The sequence below is a fragment of the Eulemur rufifrons genome, chromosome 19 (genome assembly GCF_041146395.1).
Source record: "Eulemur rufifrons isolate Redbay chromosome 19, OSU_ERuf_1, whole genome shotgun sequence".
NCBI lineage: Eukaryota > Metazoa > Chordata > Mammalia > Primates > Lemuridae > Eulemur > Eulemur rufifrons.
The window spans coordinates 78,046,732-78,062,683 of record NC_091001.1 but is presented as its reverse complement, the minus strand read 5'-3'; positions in this window follow the sequence as shown (position 1 = coordinate 78,062,683).

The following is a 15,952-nucleotide window of genomic DNA, read 5'->3' as shown; positions in this document are numbered from 1 at the left end:
CTTCCATGTGTGCATATAAGTGTTGATCGATTACTTCTAGTTTAATAGTGAGTACATGTGGTGTTTGTTTTTCCATTCTTGCAATACTTCACTTAGAAAAATGATCTCCATTTCCATCCAGGTTGTTACAAAAGGTATTATTTCCCCATTTTTTTATGGCTGAGTAGTACTCCATGGTATACATATACTACATTTTATTAATTAGCTTATATATTGATGGGCACTTCGGTTGATTCCACATCTTTTTGATTGTGAATTGCACTGTAATAAACATTCTAGTGCAAGTGTCTTTTTTATAAAATGACTTTTTTCCTCTGTTTAAATGCCCAGCAGTGGGATTGCTGAATCAAATGGTAGATTTACTTTTAGTGCTTTGAGGTATCTCCATGCTGCATCCCATAGAGGTTGTACCTAGTTTGCAGTCCCACCAACAGTGTGTAAGTGTTCCTTTCTCTCTGCATCCACACCACCGTAGTAGTATTCTATTACGTAAATACACCAAAATTTATCCATCCTTTGATCTTTGGATTATTATGAATAATGGTGCTATGAACATTCTTATATACATTCTTTTTAGTACATATGTATATCCATGTCAATTGGTATATATTTAGGAACTGCATTGTTCAAAAACAGTTTTCAAAGTGGTTGTACAAGTTTATGCTTTTGCCAGCAAGATTTGAATGTTTCTGTTTTTCCTCATTCTCACCAACACTTGGTATTGTTAATCTTTTTAATTTTAACTATTTTGGTGGGAATGAAGTGACAATCTCATTGTGTTTTTAACTTGCATTTCCCTAAGAACTCATGAGGCTAAGCAACTTTTCATGTTTGTAAGCCATTTGGATATTTTTTTTAAGTGTTTAAGTTCCTTACATATTCTTATTTTGGATTATCTATTTTTTATTGATTTGTAGGAGTTCTTTATCCATTCTGGATATGAGTTCTTTGTCAGCACTTCACCATTATATTGACTTCTATTTTCTAATTTCTATTTTTTCCTTTTATCTCTCTCTAGTTAACTCTCTCTCTAGTTTTCTTCAGTTTATTTGGTTATATTAACTTTTTGCTTTGGAAACTTATTTTATTTTTAATAATTTTGCATTTAAAAAAAATTAAGGCAGTGATCCTCTGAACACTGTGTTAGCTTTTCCTATTGGTTGTGACATGTTGTGGTTTCACCACCATTATTTTCTGTGTAGTCTTCAATTTCATTTGGATTTTCAGTTTAGGGAAAAAGATTTTTCTCTTTTGTTAATTTCTCATTTATTGCGTTGGGATCAGAAGGCATTATTTATAATACTTTTGGAAATTTAATGACATTTTCTTTGTGACCTATTAATAATTTTATGGTGGTTTCATAAGCACTTGAAGATATATTATTTTCAAGGAATAAACATTTTTTCAGATTTACTTTATTATGTTATTTAAATCTTCTGTAACCTTAGTTTTCATTGCGTTTTTGGTCATAGATTGAGATTACTCTTAAAGGACTGATGTGTGTTTCTCTACTTCATCTTGAATGTCCTAAAGAGTTTTGTTTTGTGGATATTACTTCTAAAGCTCATATTCACATTGTTTTATCTTCATTGAAATTTTTACTCTTTGGTATTATAAAACACCCTTTCTTGTTAAATACTTCTTAGCCTGAATTAAACTTTGTATAATATTCATATTGTGATATTTTTCTTTTTATATGCATTTACCTAATACATTCTGTCCATTCTATTTTTTAACTTCTCTGAGAATCTATTAATATATTCGGCATAGACTTGAATTTTATGTTGTGATTCAATCTGAACATGTTATTTAGAGAGGTGAGCTTAGCCCTTTCACATTTATTGGTATGACAAATATATAATATCTCAATCCTCTATTTCTTTATATAGTATCTATTAATTTCCTCGTATGGTCAATGGATAGAATTAACGTGTGTCTTTTTCTCTGTCTCCTGCTTCACCTCCTGATACTACAATTATATTATTGTTCTTACTGTTTGTCTTTGTGTGGTTCCGTATAATTAGGTCTTTATTACTTGATTTTTAAAAAGTTTGTCCTTTATCCTCAGCAAAATCACTTTATCTACCCCACCTTTCATCTTCTTTCTTCCTTCCTGTCACTTTTTTATTATAGTAATTCCACATTGTCAGGACATATGACATTTTCATTTTATCTGTCACCATAGACTCCCATTTGTTTTGGTCTTAGTAATCCAGTTAAGCAAAGGAGGCTGTATTCTACTTTTTGTCACAATTATTCTAGTAATCTCTTGGTTGGATGAAGTTTTACTTCTAGTAGGTTCCTCAGGATGGCTTATTCAAATGATCTAGTTTGTTTTATTTAAACCTTAATCACAGTTTTGATGAATTTAAAAATTCTTGGGTCCCACTTTTTTTTTGAGGATTTAATAAGGGTTGTGTCACTCTCTTCTACCACTGAACGTTGCTATGAAGAACTGTGAGGCCAGGCCATTTTACCTCTTGAATTTGTGACTCTAATTTTTTGTTTGCCTGCCTAAAGAGTTCCTTCTTCATCTTTGAAGTCTGGAATTTTTATTAGTATATGTCTTAGCATTGGCTCTTCAGAGTCTCTTATCTCTAATATATGATGTTCCCTTTCAATAGATAGATTCAGGTTATTTTGAATTATATTTTATGATACTGTGGAAATAATCTAAGACTACTCAAGTGAGAATAAGCAAGGGCTATTTATTCAGAGCTTGCTATACAGGGGAGTCAGCAACCATCATTTGTGTTTGGCAGAGACTCAAAGGCAGACAGAGGAGTGGGAAAGTTTTAAAGTGTGGGGAAAAAGGAAGGCTCCAGGTAAGCTCTGAATGGAAGAATCTTCAGGCATGGGGGGAGGCTGTAGGTGGGTGCTATGGTCTGAATGTTTGTGTCTTCCCACAATTCACATTTGAAACCTAATCCCCAGAGTGATAGTGTTAAGAGGTATGGGGCCTTTGGGAGGTTCTTAGATCACAAGGGCAGAACCCTCATGAATGGGATTAGTGCCCTTATAAAAATAGGTCTGAGGGAGCTTGTTGGCCCCTTCCACCATGTACAGACACAACAGGAAAGCACCATCTATGAAGCAGAGAACAAACTCTTCCTAGACACCAAATCTGCTGGTGCCTTGTTCTTAGACTTCCCAGCTTCTAGAATTATAAGAAATAAATTTCTGTTGTTTATAATACATTCAGTTTATGGTGTCTTTATTATAGCAACCTGAATGGATTAAGACAGTAAGCTAACTAGCAGTGTGGCACCTTATGTGGTTGGTTTAGGGAGCATTTTTGGCTTTCTCAGGTTGTTACTAAGTGGTAGTTGGGGCAAAAATTATGAAAGCTGGCAGTTATTGATCAAGTCTTGTCTGTTTGGGGATGGTTGCTACAGTGATGGTTATTTGGTTTCCTGGACTATTCACTGCACAGTGTAATAGTTGTGTTTTTTAATATGGTCTGAATATTGTCCATTTGTATATTCGGTCTCCCAATTTTTATTTTTCCCTTAAGATTTCTTCCTCGGACATTCCAATTATGTTTGTTCTGGCTATTGTTTAACTTTCTTCTATATCAATTACCTTAAATCTTTCAACTCGAAAGAACTTTTTTTTCTACTTTTTTCCTTCATTTCTCTATTTTTACGTCTCATACTGTGTTCACTGGTGTTTATTTTTGTTCCTTATGAATTTGCCTTTATTTCTGTGATGGCTTTCTTTTTATTTTCTTTTGTGTTTTTTTTTTTTTGAGTGATTCCAGTCCATATTTAATCTTTTCTTATTTTGCTGTTTCTTCTTTGAGTTCCTGTATATGTGTTTTGTCCTTGTATTTAATAGAGGAAATTATTTTAGTAGGTATTTTAAAATTCCATAATAATTTTCACTTTCTCCATGGGAACAATGTTCTATGTTCTTCATTGCCATCTGCTTTTCTTGATCTTTTTCTCATTACATTATCTTTGTGTAAATCCTATGCTTTTATTTTTCTAAATTATTGCTACATTTTGGATATGGTTTGGCTTCACCAAGTCTCATATTGAAATTTGATCCCAAATGTTGGAGGTGGGGTCTGGTGGGAGGTGTTTGGATTATGGAGGCAGATAACTCATGAATAGCTTGGTGCCATTTTTGGGGGTGTGAGGGAGTTCTCACTCTTATTTCCTGCAAGAACTGTTTGTTAAAAAGAACCTGGTACCTCCCCCCACCCCCTTGCTTCCTCTCTTATCATGTGATCTGCACACTCCTGCTCTCCTTCACCTTCCACCATGATTGGAAGCTTCCTGAAGCTTTCACCAGAAGCAGATGTTGGTGCTATGCTTTTTGTGCAACCTGCAGAACCATGAGCCAAATAAACCTCTTTTCTTTATAAATTACCCAACCTCAGATACTCCTTTACAGCAACACAAATGGAGTAAGACAACTATTCAACTTTAAAAGAGGCAAATATTTCTTGACATACTAAATGTGTAAGAGAGGAGCCAAGGCTATTCAGATTGGTTGAATTTTTTTCTATGATCCAAGATTTTGTATAAGTTCATTTAGATTTCACTTAATGAAGACAGTCAGTTCCATTGCTTTTTATTTACTGTTATTTTAAAATGAATTTCTATACTTTATATTATTTTGTCTTGAATCAACTTTTCTTATGAAATCATCTCAGATCCAGCATTACCAGAAAGATGAAAGTAATCTCTGGAATGTGATTTTTTTTTTTTTTTTTCAGAGGCTTTTGGAAGCCCCCTTGGCCAAAAAAGTGTCCTCCATGGGCTCTTCTTCCTGCTTGACTTTGCAAGGAGAGAAATGAACTCCTTTGAAACCTGCTCCTGAAGTCATCTTCCAAAATGCCAATTTCCTACAGGTGAGGCAGTATACCAAGGACATATTTTAACCACTACTGAGGTAAGAGCCATCCTTCTTATTTGATTCTCACAGCAGTTTTTGAGCTCCATCTCCCTGAGAATTTCCTAGCTCTGCCCCCAATGGTGACAGTTACATTTGTGATTGATAATAGACTAGGTCATCAAGCCAATGGATTAAGCTATAATGCACAATATGGCAATGAAGGTGGGGTTGGGTTCTTCTGCCTCTCCCTCTTTGTCAGGCCTGGGATTTCAAGCACATTCCCCATCTGGTAAGGTGACTGGTCAAAGCCTGAGTCTTTGGTTAGTCTCAGAGGGGGTAGGGTGAGGTTAATTATGCCTAAAAGGAGCAGCACCCAGTCTTTACCTTCTCTTTTTTGGGCTCAGTGATTTCTCTTATCCCCAGTTGACAATCGTGAGTATCTTTGTTGCAACATTTAGAAGAGAGAGGGAATAAATACGGGACCCCACTCTGACCTTGAACCTTTATCCACCTCAGCTTTTAATCAAAAGTGTGTATAGGTGGAAAGCATGCTTGTGACCTGGAATAAAAATAGTACTCTGATTTCCATTCTGAATCTGTTCTCTGTGAATACCTCCCTAGAACTTTTCTGGGAGGGGATGGATAGGGTAATTAACTGATCAAGATTAGGTCATTCTCTGGTCTTGACCAAAATACTATCGTAATAGCACCTGATACTCTACTCTTCTAAAGTAAGCTCACTGGGATGTAAAGACCAGGAGCGAGAAATATGCCATGGGAGTGGGGAGAAAGCCCACCAGCTGAGAGAGGAAGAAGTTCTGAAACAGTCAACTAGGAGAGCCTCTGGGGCAGGAGGATGTGGGTGGGGGAGTTGGTGGCTGCAGACACTGCAGTTTTTAAAATTAGTGAATGATCTTATAAAACATAAATCTGATTGTGCAGCTATCTTGTTTGCAACCCTAGTGCTTCCCCCCTGCTGGCTCTGAGGATGAAGTCCAAACTCTTTAACAAGAAACTGCTGCCTGATGTGGACCTTGTCTCACATCCTGTCATACCTCACCCTGTCCCAGGCACACTGAACTTTAATTCCTTAGGCTGAGCAAATCCCATATTGATTCAGGGCCTCAACATCATAGGTGCTGTTCCCTCTCAGCATGTTTGACTCACCTGGCAAATACCTGCTTCTCCAATATGTCCCCACTTAAACTCTTTAGAGAAGTATAGCAGGTGTCCTCTATTTAACCCACAAAACTCAGGGGTGTGTCAGACATTCTGTATCTCAACTATCTTTAAGTCCTCTTTTGTCTAATGGCAGGAAAAACCCCTACAATTTTGTTAATACATTAAATCCTGTCACTTCTTGGATTTCCTCTGTGATTCTAGAATTAAATTTAGTCAATTTGAATATGTATCCCACCTTTGTTTTGGGTCTCCAAGAGGCTGTATCTAATTTTGGGGGGTGCTTGCAAGTTGTCAAGGCATTTGGGAGGATATCAAGTCCTTGATCTCTAGCCACACAATGTCTGTTTCTATTACTGCTTTTTGTCTCATCTCTGGTCGTGGTGTCCTGGCTTCTGTCAAGGTGTGCCATCTTGTCCAGCCATGGGGGGTGGTCATTATCAAGAGAGAACTAAGTATGTACTCTACCATCCATGGCAGGGCAGTGTACCACCCAGCCTCTGCTAACATGCTACTTTTCTGGATTGTAAGATATCCACAGGGCATGATGACTTTGTCTTCACAGCTAACCTTGGGAGTCATGTAAATACATAAATTCACTCTTCACTTATTCTCATTTTGAAGCATTATGGGAATAATCTGCTACTATAATTGTTTCAACATTGTGTGATTGATACTCAAGCATAGGCTTTGAGAACTCAGAAAGCTCTTATTTCTCAAGAAGCCCAGCTCTTGCCGATGAAAGCTTTGGCTTTCAAGCCAGTTTGCTCTTATAGCAGATTTAAAAGTCTATTTTGAAATTCAAAAGCTGCGAATGGACTGTTCCTTTGTATTCTTGCTATAAAAATTCTATTCCTTTTTTAGAGCATAGAATGCCTCTGACAGTGTAGAGAAGAGTCACAACAAGAAAATTATGGGATATAGAGAGAAGTACTTTGATTGTTCAGGAAATTAATCCACCACAGAAGACTTCTTCAATGTCAGGACCAGATCAAGTTCCACTGTTTCGGTCTGAAATTATGTGAAGTGACTTATGTCTCAGTGTAAGGCCCGTGTGTCCCACCAAACTCTGAGCTTCGTGAGACATCTGGGACTGTCTTGCTTACCACCAAAGGCTGAGCTCTAAGCACAGGATTTGGCAGAGACAGGGGTTCCGCAAATTCTCATTAAATGGTTGAATAATCTAAGGAGAGAGAAGAGATCAGTCTGGCAGCAGGAGGGTTCTGGTTCAGAGTTGGGAGGCTGAATGAACAAAGATGGGAAATGGCAGCCTGCTAGTTTCTCTTAATTAGTGCAGTGATGCTTTGTAGGTGCAGTGAGGCCTTGAATATTGCTGTGGAACCCATTGGTCCAGAATCTTTGTGCCCTACATAGATTTCAAGTAGATGTTGAGTTCAGTTGGGAACAAATTCTCTGGGATAGCAGCAATGGGCATGTAATAAAGAACAATGGTGAGAACACATCTGCATGTAGGTAACACTATTTTCATCCAAATGTAGAAGCCTTCTTATATGATTCTTTTCCCCATCCCCGTGCCTCCCCCCAAACATAGACTGAGTATAGCTCTAGTTACGACAGAGCGGGGTCTAGGTTGCCATGGTGAGGACAGGGCTTTGGAAAGTTCTATGCTCTTTTTTGTAGCACTGGAGTCATAGGTTCGCTGCAGAACAAGCAGGCTTGCTTGAAGAAAACAAATAAGTTAAAAATAACAAGCTGGTAATTCACTTTCTCATTTTATCAGGTTGTCAGGAAATTTATGAGTTTTGTGTGTGTTTTCATAATTTGAAAAGCATATCTGACTCTTCCTTGTCAGAACTGATTTACTTTGGGATTTTAAAGGCAATACACTCAATCAGAGTAAAACTGTGGAAATTCCTAACTTTAAAGCAGATAGTGAGATTTCATACTCATTTGGCTCTCAGGGAATGCTGGCACTCCAGAAAGAGGGATAATATCATTAGTGTCACTGTGTCAATTTATTTTTCGCAGAGGACACAAGAGGAAAATAAGGCTTAGCTTACCCTCTACATGACCCAAGCTTTAGAAGTTGGTGGCATGACATTGGCTTTGAGCTTCACATCAGAGAGAGAACCTTTATGAAATGGATTCAGAGACCAGCAGAGGACCTCCAAGGCCAGTGACCCAGCATTTGTGTTTCATAGCCGAGGAAACTGAGGCCCAGGGAAGTGAACTAACTTGTTGAAGGTGATACTTACTTGATTAGTGAGAGAGCTGTAATATGCATTTTGACATACTTAAAATGCCACTTCTTAAAGATTTCTTTTTGTACAAGTCACATGATGACCATGTTAAAAATGCAGATTCTAGTTTAGGAGGTTAGAGACATGGCCCGAGAGTCTGCATTTCTAACGTGCTCCTGTGTGGTATTGATGCTTCTGTTTCCTGGGCAGCAGACACTGTGATTTGTTATTTTTTAAACTAGGTAGCAAGGACTTCATCCTAAAGCATCCCTGAGAACCTCCCTCGGGGGGGATTCTGTGTTCAGGTGTGGGAAGAATGCTTAGAGGCCCTCATCCAGTGTGGGTTCTCGCTGGGCATGCTGAGGTGCACTCACTCCATAGAGGAGAGTTTGTATGGTTGGAGAAGCTAGGTCTGGTTTAAAAGGCTCTGACTGTTCGGGTAATCTTTTTCTCTTTCGTTGTTGACTTTGGTACTGTTTCCCTGCTTCTGTGGGACACAATCTTGGTAAGACAGGTGACATGTTAATAATGTAAAATATTTATGGAAGACTTTGCAATGGCCAAAAAATACATATTACTGGGTATCCTACGGAATTCTAGGTGCTGTCTAGCATACCTATCTGGATTATCTGATGCTATGGTGGTCTGTTCCTCTCATTGTCTATGAGCTGTTTCTTCATCTCTTTGAATTGTAGAACTCTAAGTATAATGCAAATGATTCTTGTTTGATGAAATGCAATTGATTGTTGCCATGTGGATATTGGCCACCTCCATTTGTAAATTCATTTTAGCATTCTTGATTGTCTATATGTATATGTGTTCTTTGAATTATTCTTTAAACTGATTGTAACATGATACTGGTTCGCTCATTAATAGGTTATACAAAATAGCTGCCACAGGTACTTATTATTTCTTGTGCAAGTTACAATTTTGTCCCCTTTTAAAAAAAATTGTCCTTTACAAACTTTGTGTATTTGGTTAAATATCTTCTCCAAGAGGTAAAATTGAATCTGCTCTTTAATGTGAAAATTTAGAATGTTGATTTTCAACGTTTATATAACAGTGTCACACCATCTTGTGGAGTCTCAAAGGATCCCAAATTACTGATGTTACAATTAAAGCTCAAGGAAGTGAAGAGACTTATCCAGGGATAAATCTTGGCTAGGACAGAGTAGAGCAAGGACTCTTTCCATTTTTCATACTACCTTTTAGTTATTTGTGTATTTGAATGTCCCAAATCTTTTTCCACTCACTACCCCAAGCAGTGAGTTGGTCAAATGTAAGAGAAGAATCGACATGTGGGCCTGTTGGAACTGGTACCCTTTGCCTGTTTGGACCCTTTGGGAAGAGGGGTGAACAAACATATGAAGGCTTGTGCCTTGTCATAGATTTTTATGTCCTGTTGTCAACCTTAGGTCTGTGACCTACAAAGATACAGAGAGCATCTTTGCAGCTAAATGGCTCAATGCTCCTGCAGATGAGCATGGCTGTGGTGACAATGATGGTGATGATAAAAATACTTGGAATGAGCACATGCTTTGGAGTCAGATTGACTTCAGTTTGAATTATGCTCTCTTGTTAACAAATTGTGGACCCTTGGTAGAGTTGCTTAACCTCCTTGTACTTTTTTTTTATCTGTAAAATGGGATAGCACAATCTCAGCATTGTTGCAAAGAATTCCATAAGATAATATGACAAGCATAGCATAGTTCCTAGTCAGTATTTATCAAATATTAGTTCTTTTCCTTTTTGCCAAGAAACGTACTCATTGACATTCAGCTCTGTTTATCCAGAAGACAGTTAGCTGCTCAATGGCATTTATTGAGTGCTTATTATGAATCTAGCCTTGTGGAAGGAACTGTGAGGTATACAGAAATACACACATTCTCTGCTTTCAGCAGATGCATGGTCTAATTAAGGAGAGGGTGGTCAGTGACCTGGAACAAATGAAGACATCAGTGCATTAAGAGTTTGGAGAAAGGAAGCATCAAAGAGGGCTGGAAAAGGTGGTTGTGGGCACAGCACGGACAAAGGGGAGGCTGTGGGAAGGAGCATGGTGTGGGGAAGAAATTGGCTTAGCCTTCAGGGAGGCGGGAGGTGGAGAGCAGGGAAACACAGATGGGGAAGGCAGGCCTGTGCTAGGCTGGGGAGGGTTTTGGATGCCAAGCTTGAGTGGTTAGGTCTTGATGCAATAGGTGGCAGCAACCTGTGGCAGGTTCTGAGCAGAGGAATGAGTGACATGCCCTGCAAGCCGGGATGTCGCCTTCTGGAGTTTCTTTCATGGGGCTCTATTTGTTACTGTTGAACTCCCTGCACCTCCCTTGGAGGTCAGAGACATCGCCTGCTGCCTGACGCTGATTCAGAGGTTGAGTCTAAGGAGTGGTGAGGAGGAGGCTGCTGTTGTGGGAAGAGATGACAATTTAAGTGCCCCATGAGGGCAGCTCCCTCAGATTCCTGCACATGACACTTTTTTTTTCTCTGAGTGTCTGCACTTCTAGTTACTTTGAACAGGAACATGTTATCTGTAGTTTTTCATTATAAGTCTGTTTAATTATCTTTTTTGTTGTTCTCTGGGGCCTCAATTTAATGAAAAGGTATAATTTTGACTGGTAAAAAAATCAAGGTTTGATATTCTAGTCAATATTTTTTATTACCATTGTCGTTTCTAGACAAGCCTCTTGATAATGGGATTGCATATGAACCCTTCATGAGGATTTTGACAAACTTCCATTCTAAACCAATGGCTTAGACAGCAGATGCTGCAGGCTTTGGACAAAAGAGATGGGGGCAGCTTTCTTTTTATGGATGTGTTAGTGTCAGTGCAGGTACAGCAGGCAGACCATCATGACCAGGTACCATATTCATCAGCAATAGAAATGGGAGACACTGAGCCCTGGGGCAAGGGGAGATGGAAAACACATACATGAGCCACTTGGGAGGTGGATGAGAGCCGTTTATGGTGATGAGATGCAGAATGCAACTGACAAATGACATTGATGGGAGCACAGCCAGGGTTGCTACCAGCTCCTAGAGTGGGCAAGATAATGAAAAGTAACGGATACCCTTGCTGAGTATCTCACATAACACCATTTCATTTTTATCCTCACAACAACTCTGAAAGTTCGATATTATTATTCTGATTTTATAGATAATGACAGATCTGTGATTAAAATCCTGGTCTTCCTGAGGCTGGAGGCAGAGCTCTCCACAGCATTGCACTCCCTAGGGAGCATTGTCTCCCTAGGAAGACATTCTAACTAGGAGGATCTTGGCTTGAGGTGAAACTGTTCTTACCCCGGGGTCAGAGGAGACCCAAGGAATGGTGGGTTGTGCTTGCAGTAATCTATGTGCATGGGAGAGTGGAGAGCACCTAGGAACGAACAACTTCTCAGTGAAAGGGAGAGAGAATTAAGTCCTATTTGCCAGAATCAGAGTCTCTTCCAGCTGAAATGGGGGACTGATTTGAGTATAGCCAGTGGCAGACACTCAGGCCATCCTCTGGTTCAGTCCCCGTGGAATGATACGTGGATGTTAGGAATCATAGGATTATTGGACAGGATGATACCTAAAAGTAAAGACTGGGTGAAGTGTATTGTCAAGACCGTCATAAAGTGATAAGAGAAATAAGATGCTTGTGATGACGAGTGCATTGCACACCGTTTGGGGAGTGGTGACACTTGAAGGTGCTGACTCGGGAAAGGGGGGGTGGGGAAAAAAATATGAAACTATTGTTTTTAACTTGCACTGTTCACTTAATAATTTATCATGAATATTTCCCATATTATTTCATATCATTGTACAAGAAATAATGTATACATTATGAGGACATACTGTATCTAACAAGATATACTGTTAGACTCTTTGATTCTGTAAAACTAAATTGAAAAAAATATATATATAATTAAAAAAAAAAAAAAAAGATTCACACACTTCACACAAAAAAAAAAAAAAAAAAAAAAGATGCTTGTGATGGAGCTAGGAGAGCAGTTTTTGAAAGGTTTGGTTTAGAGAGGTACTCTGTGAACTGCAGGTATGAGGAAAGTAGATGGGGAAGGAAAGGGAACTTCATTAGTTGTGTTCCCATTCAGTGTCTGATAAGTACAAGCAAAGTTATTTTGAAAACACATTTTGGTTTTCTGGTCTGTCTCTTTAACTGTGACTTCTCTCTGAGGTGTCTGCTGGGTTGGTCATGGTTTTATAGTTTTTATACCAACAAACTTGTTATTGGCCATGATAACTTTTAAGGATATGCCCACTCACACTTTGGTATAAGCAGGCCTTTTAAACCAGGAAAGCGAGTTATGGGTATGAAGTCTCAGCAAAATCCCGAAAATAGGCCCTGTTGTTTTTTCTTTTAGTTTTCTAGTCCTCATTTCCCATTTTCCTCTTGTTTCTAATAGTGTTGCTAGTTGATGTTACAATGCAGTAGCAAATAGCAAATGTTTGCTGCTGCTTAAAGTTCGTCAAATTGCTGATTTTACTGGCCATATATTATCTGCTATGGATATAAGGAACAATTTTGTCCTTTTCTTAGACTGATCAAGAATAAATGACTAGGGCCAGTTTTTTCCCCTTACAAGTCTTCCAGCCATGCAGAAAATATGACCTTGACCCAAATAGAACAATGTCTAAGAGATGCTGGGATGAGTGACCCAATATCCACAGGTCACCTTTCCATCTGAGCCTCTGTGCTTTCCTTCTTGACTGTATATTGGGGACCACAGGTTAGACTTTAGATAAATAACTGTGCATCAAAGGCAAGACTGTTCTCAGAAGCAGCTCAAGGTGGGACCTATCTCTGCCTGTCGTATTTGGCATTCCTATTGTAATAAACATCCTTTTGTTGTAATAAAATATGTAATTGGTATAACTTAATCTCCTTAGACTCAGTTTCTTTATCTGTAAAATGAAAGCACTAGACTAAATGACTTCCAAATTATTTTTGAGCTTAATTTTCTAAAAGTCCATGGATTTCAAGCATGAACAATAGGCGATGAAGGTCTCCCTCTCATTTTTCTACTATGCCACAGCCTGCTGCAGTTCTGGCCTTGGTGTTGAATCTACTGATTAATAGAGAATCAAATTAACTGGAGTGAACAGTTCTCCAGTTAATTCTCCAGTTCTCTATTTTGGCTAATTAAGATTGCTCTGTAAGGACACTCAACTGCCAAAATCACTCTCTGGCCCCGAATGGAAACGTGAGCGCTCACATAGGCAGAACAGGTCAAAACTGGTAGAATCGAGTCAAATGATGCCAACTGGTGGCAGCCGTTGGTGCAGGTTAACACTGGTCACTTCCCCAGTGATTCTGGGGGTTATTTGGAAACCTTACGGGACCAAAATAATAGAACACTTTGGCACTGGGAACCTGGGATGGGAGAGGAGATGCCACAGGAAGTTCATCAAGAAAGCAAACAGAGGTGCTAAGGGCGGGCATCCCTGGCTTCCTGTCTCACTGAGGGACAATGTGAGCCTCAACAATGGTCTGGTCCAGGACAATGCTGGTTACCTCATGGATACTATCACAGTCTCTTCAGGTCAGCTGCTCCCACGTGAAACCTGGGACAAGACAAGCTCTTGGTCACCTTGAACAGATTGACACAAGCTCTCTTCCTAAGCCCTGTGGTGGCCACAGACAAATATCACCCAGGCACTGGAATGTATACATGTTGCTTGAAAACTAACACTTATTTTCTGGTGATGAAAGAATTGTCTTTCTTTCATTACTGTTCCATCAGCTTCAACTCACAAAACGGCTTAGGTTTTGAAGAGCACTCGTATAATTGCCTGCTCCAGTAATAAAGAGGTGATATTCTCTTCCGTTGTGATGGCAACAGAACATTTTGGGAATTTCCACTCCCCTCTGGCCTCTCCACTTGCAATGTGTTTGTTGCGGGAGGGATTCTGGATCTGACTCTTTTTCTGTTTTCTAAAATTAAATTCCCCTGTAAGTTTGCTCCAAATAATCTAAATGAAGGGTTAAAATCACGTGCTAACTGGTCGATAGTAGTAAAGTTTCTCTCTGGTTTTGCCTGGAGGCACTTTTAAACCACTTTCTGGGAGAATTGGGGTTTAGCTGTTCCACTTGGTTCAGGCTTTCAGAAACACTGCCTCCCTCTTCAGTCTGCTTTTCCTGTTTCTTTCCCCATTCTGGCAGGACCGGCCCTTAATTCGACTTGCCACTCTTCGTTCTGGCCAGTCTACCCTTCCAGAACACACTGCACCGTTACCAGGCTCCAGAGACTCAGCTCAGGTTCATTTTGCCACAGAAAACAGGTAGTTGGGGGAGACGGTCACTGTCTTGGTCTCTTTAGGTTCCTTTTTCTTTCAGGTTTGCCGGAGAATAGAGAGCCTACATAGCTTATCCAAAATGGGGACATTCTTTGAGTGTCTATTGATAGTTAGGTATTGGCAATTACGCATGGACAACAAGAAACAAGCCAGGACCATCCCTGGTGAACAGGAACATACGGCCCCCACACCAATGGACTAGGTGTTCCTTGGCCCTAGGCCTTCATATATGCTGTTCTGGCTGTCTGGAACGTTCTTCCTCTCTCACCCTGGCTAGTTCCCATTCACTCATTCTTTAGGTTTTGGTTTAGATGATGAAATGTCTTCTAGGAAGACTTCCATGACTCCCTAAGGCTGGGTTAGATGCTCTGCTTCCAAAACCTCCCTTTCCCCTCAAGGCCACCACACTGTATCGCATTTCCTGTTTATGGCTCATTTTCTCATGAGTGTGCACGTAGGGCCCAGGGACTGGGCACTGTTTACCTTGTCTCTGCAGCACAGCACCTAGCCTGGTGATTGCAGCTCAGTAACTATTCACTGGATGCTACACTGATTTCCTTCCCTCTCTCCTTTCTTGTGCCTTAAGTTTTTAGTGTCTTCTACGGCATTTGCTTATATTTAGTTTAGCTTTGGCTTCTCACTTCTGGTTTCTCTGTGCTTTGGGTTTCCTCCTCACACTTTTTGCTTCCATCAAGCTCATCCTTCTCTTTTCTCCTCTCTGCTTCCACTGTGTCCTGCGCTAGACAGCTCAAATTCTCTTCCCACTCTTTCCCCATCTTATTAATAAAACAGTGCTTAAGGTAAGTGGCTGGCTCCTTCTGTGAAAACGTACCCCTAGAGTAAAAGCGTCTGTGCTACATGGCTTTGAAATGAGAAAAATGGGAGTCCAGGGCTTGCCAGCCTACAAGATCTCTGCTTCTATTTTGAGTTGGTGACAAATTCCTTTTGGCAGGTATGCATGTTTGTAAGTCTTTAGCTCTGCTATTCTCCCTTTGCAGTTTGGTCCTTTTCATGGCTGTAGGTTTGAAGCAGGATGGCTGCTGGGATGCCTTCTATTATTAATACTGAATGTCCTTTGAATCCTCAAGCATTCCAGGTTTGAGAAGTAGCTAACATTGTTTGTCTTGATCTTCTTGGGCACCAATAATCCTAACCTGGAGAAAGGTATCTTGCTTGACATAGATATTCCCCCCAAAAATGTGGCTCAGGTGGAAGGGGGCTATTCTGCAGAAATTGAGATTTTTCCCCTCATGCTGCCCCTTTGGACTCCACCTTCTCCTTTAATAGTCCTCCCTACATTTTGGGCAGTTTTGCCCTTGGTATTTGCTCTCTTTTCCTGCCTTTATTCAAAGCTAAAAATGAATCCTGTATCGCTGTTCTCTTCTGGCTTATCTGAGCTCCTCTGCCACCTCACATGCTTTGTCATGTGTGGCTTCTGG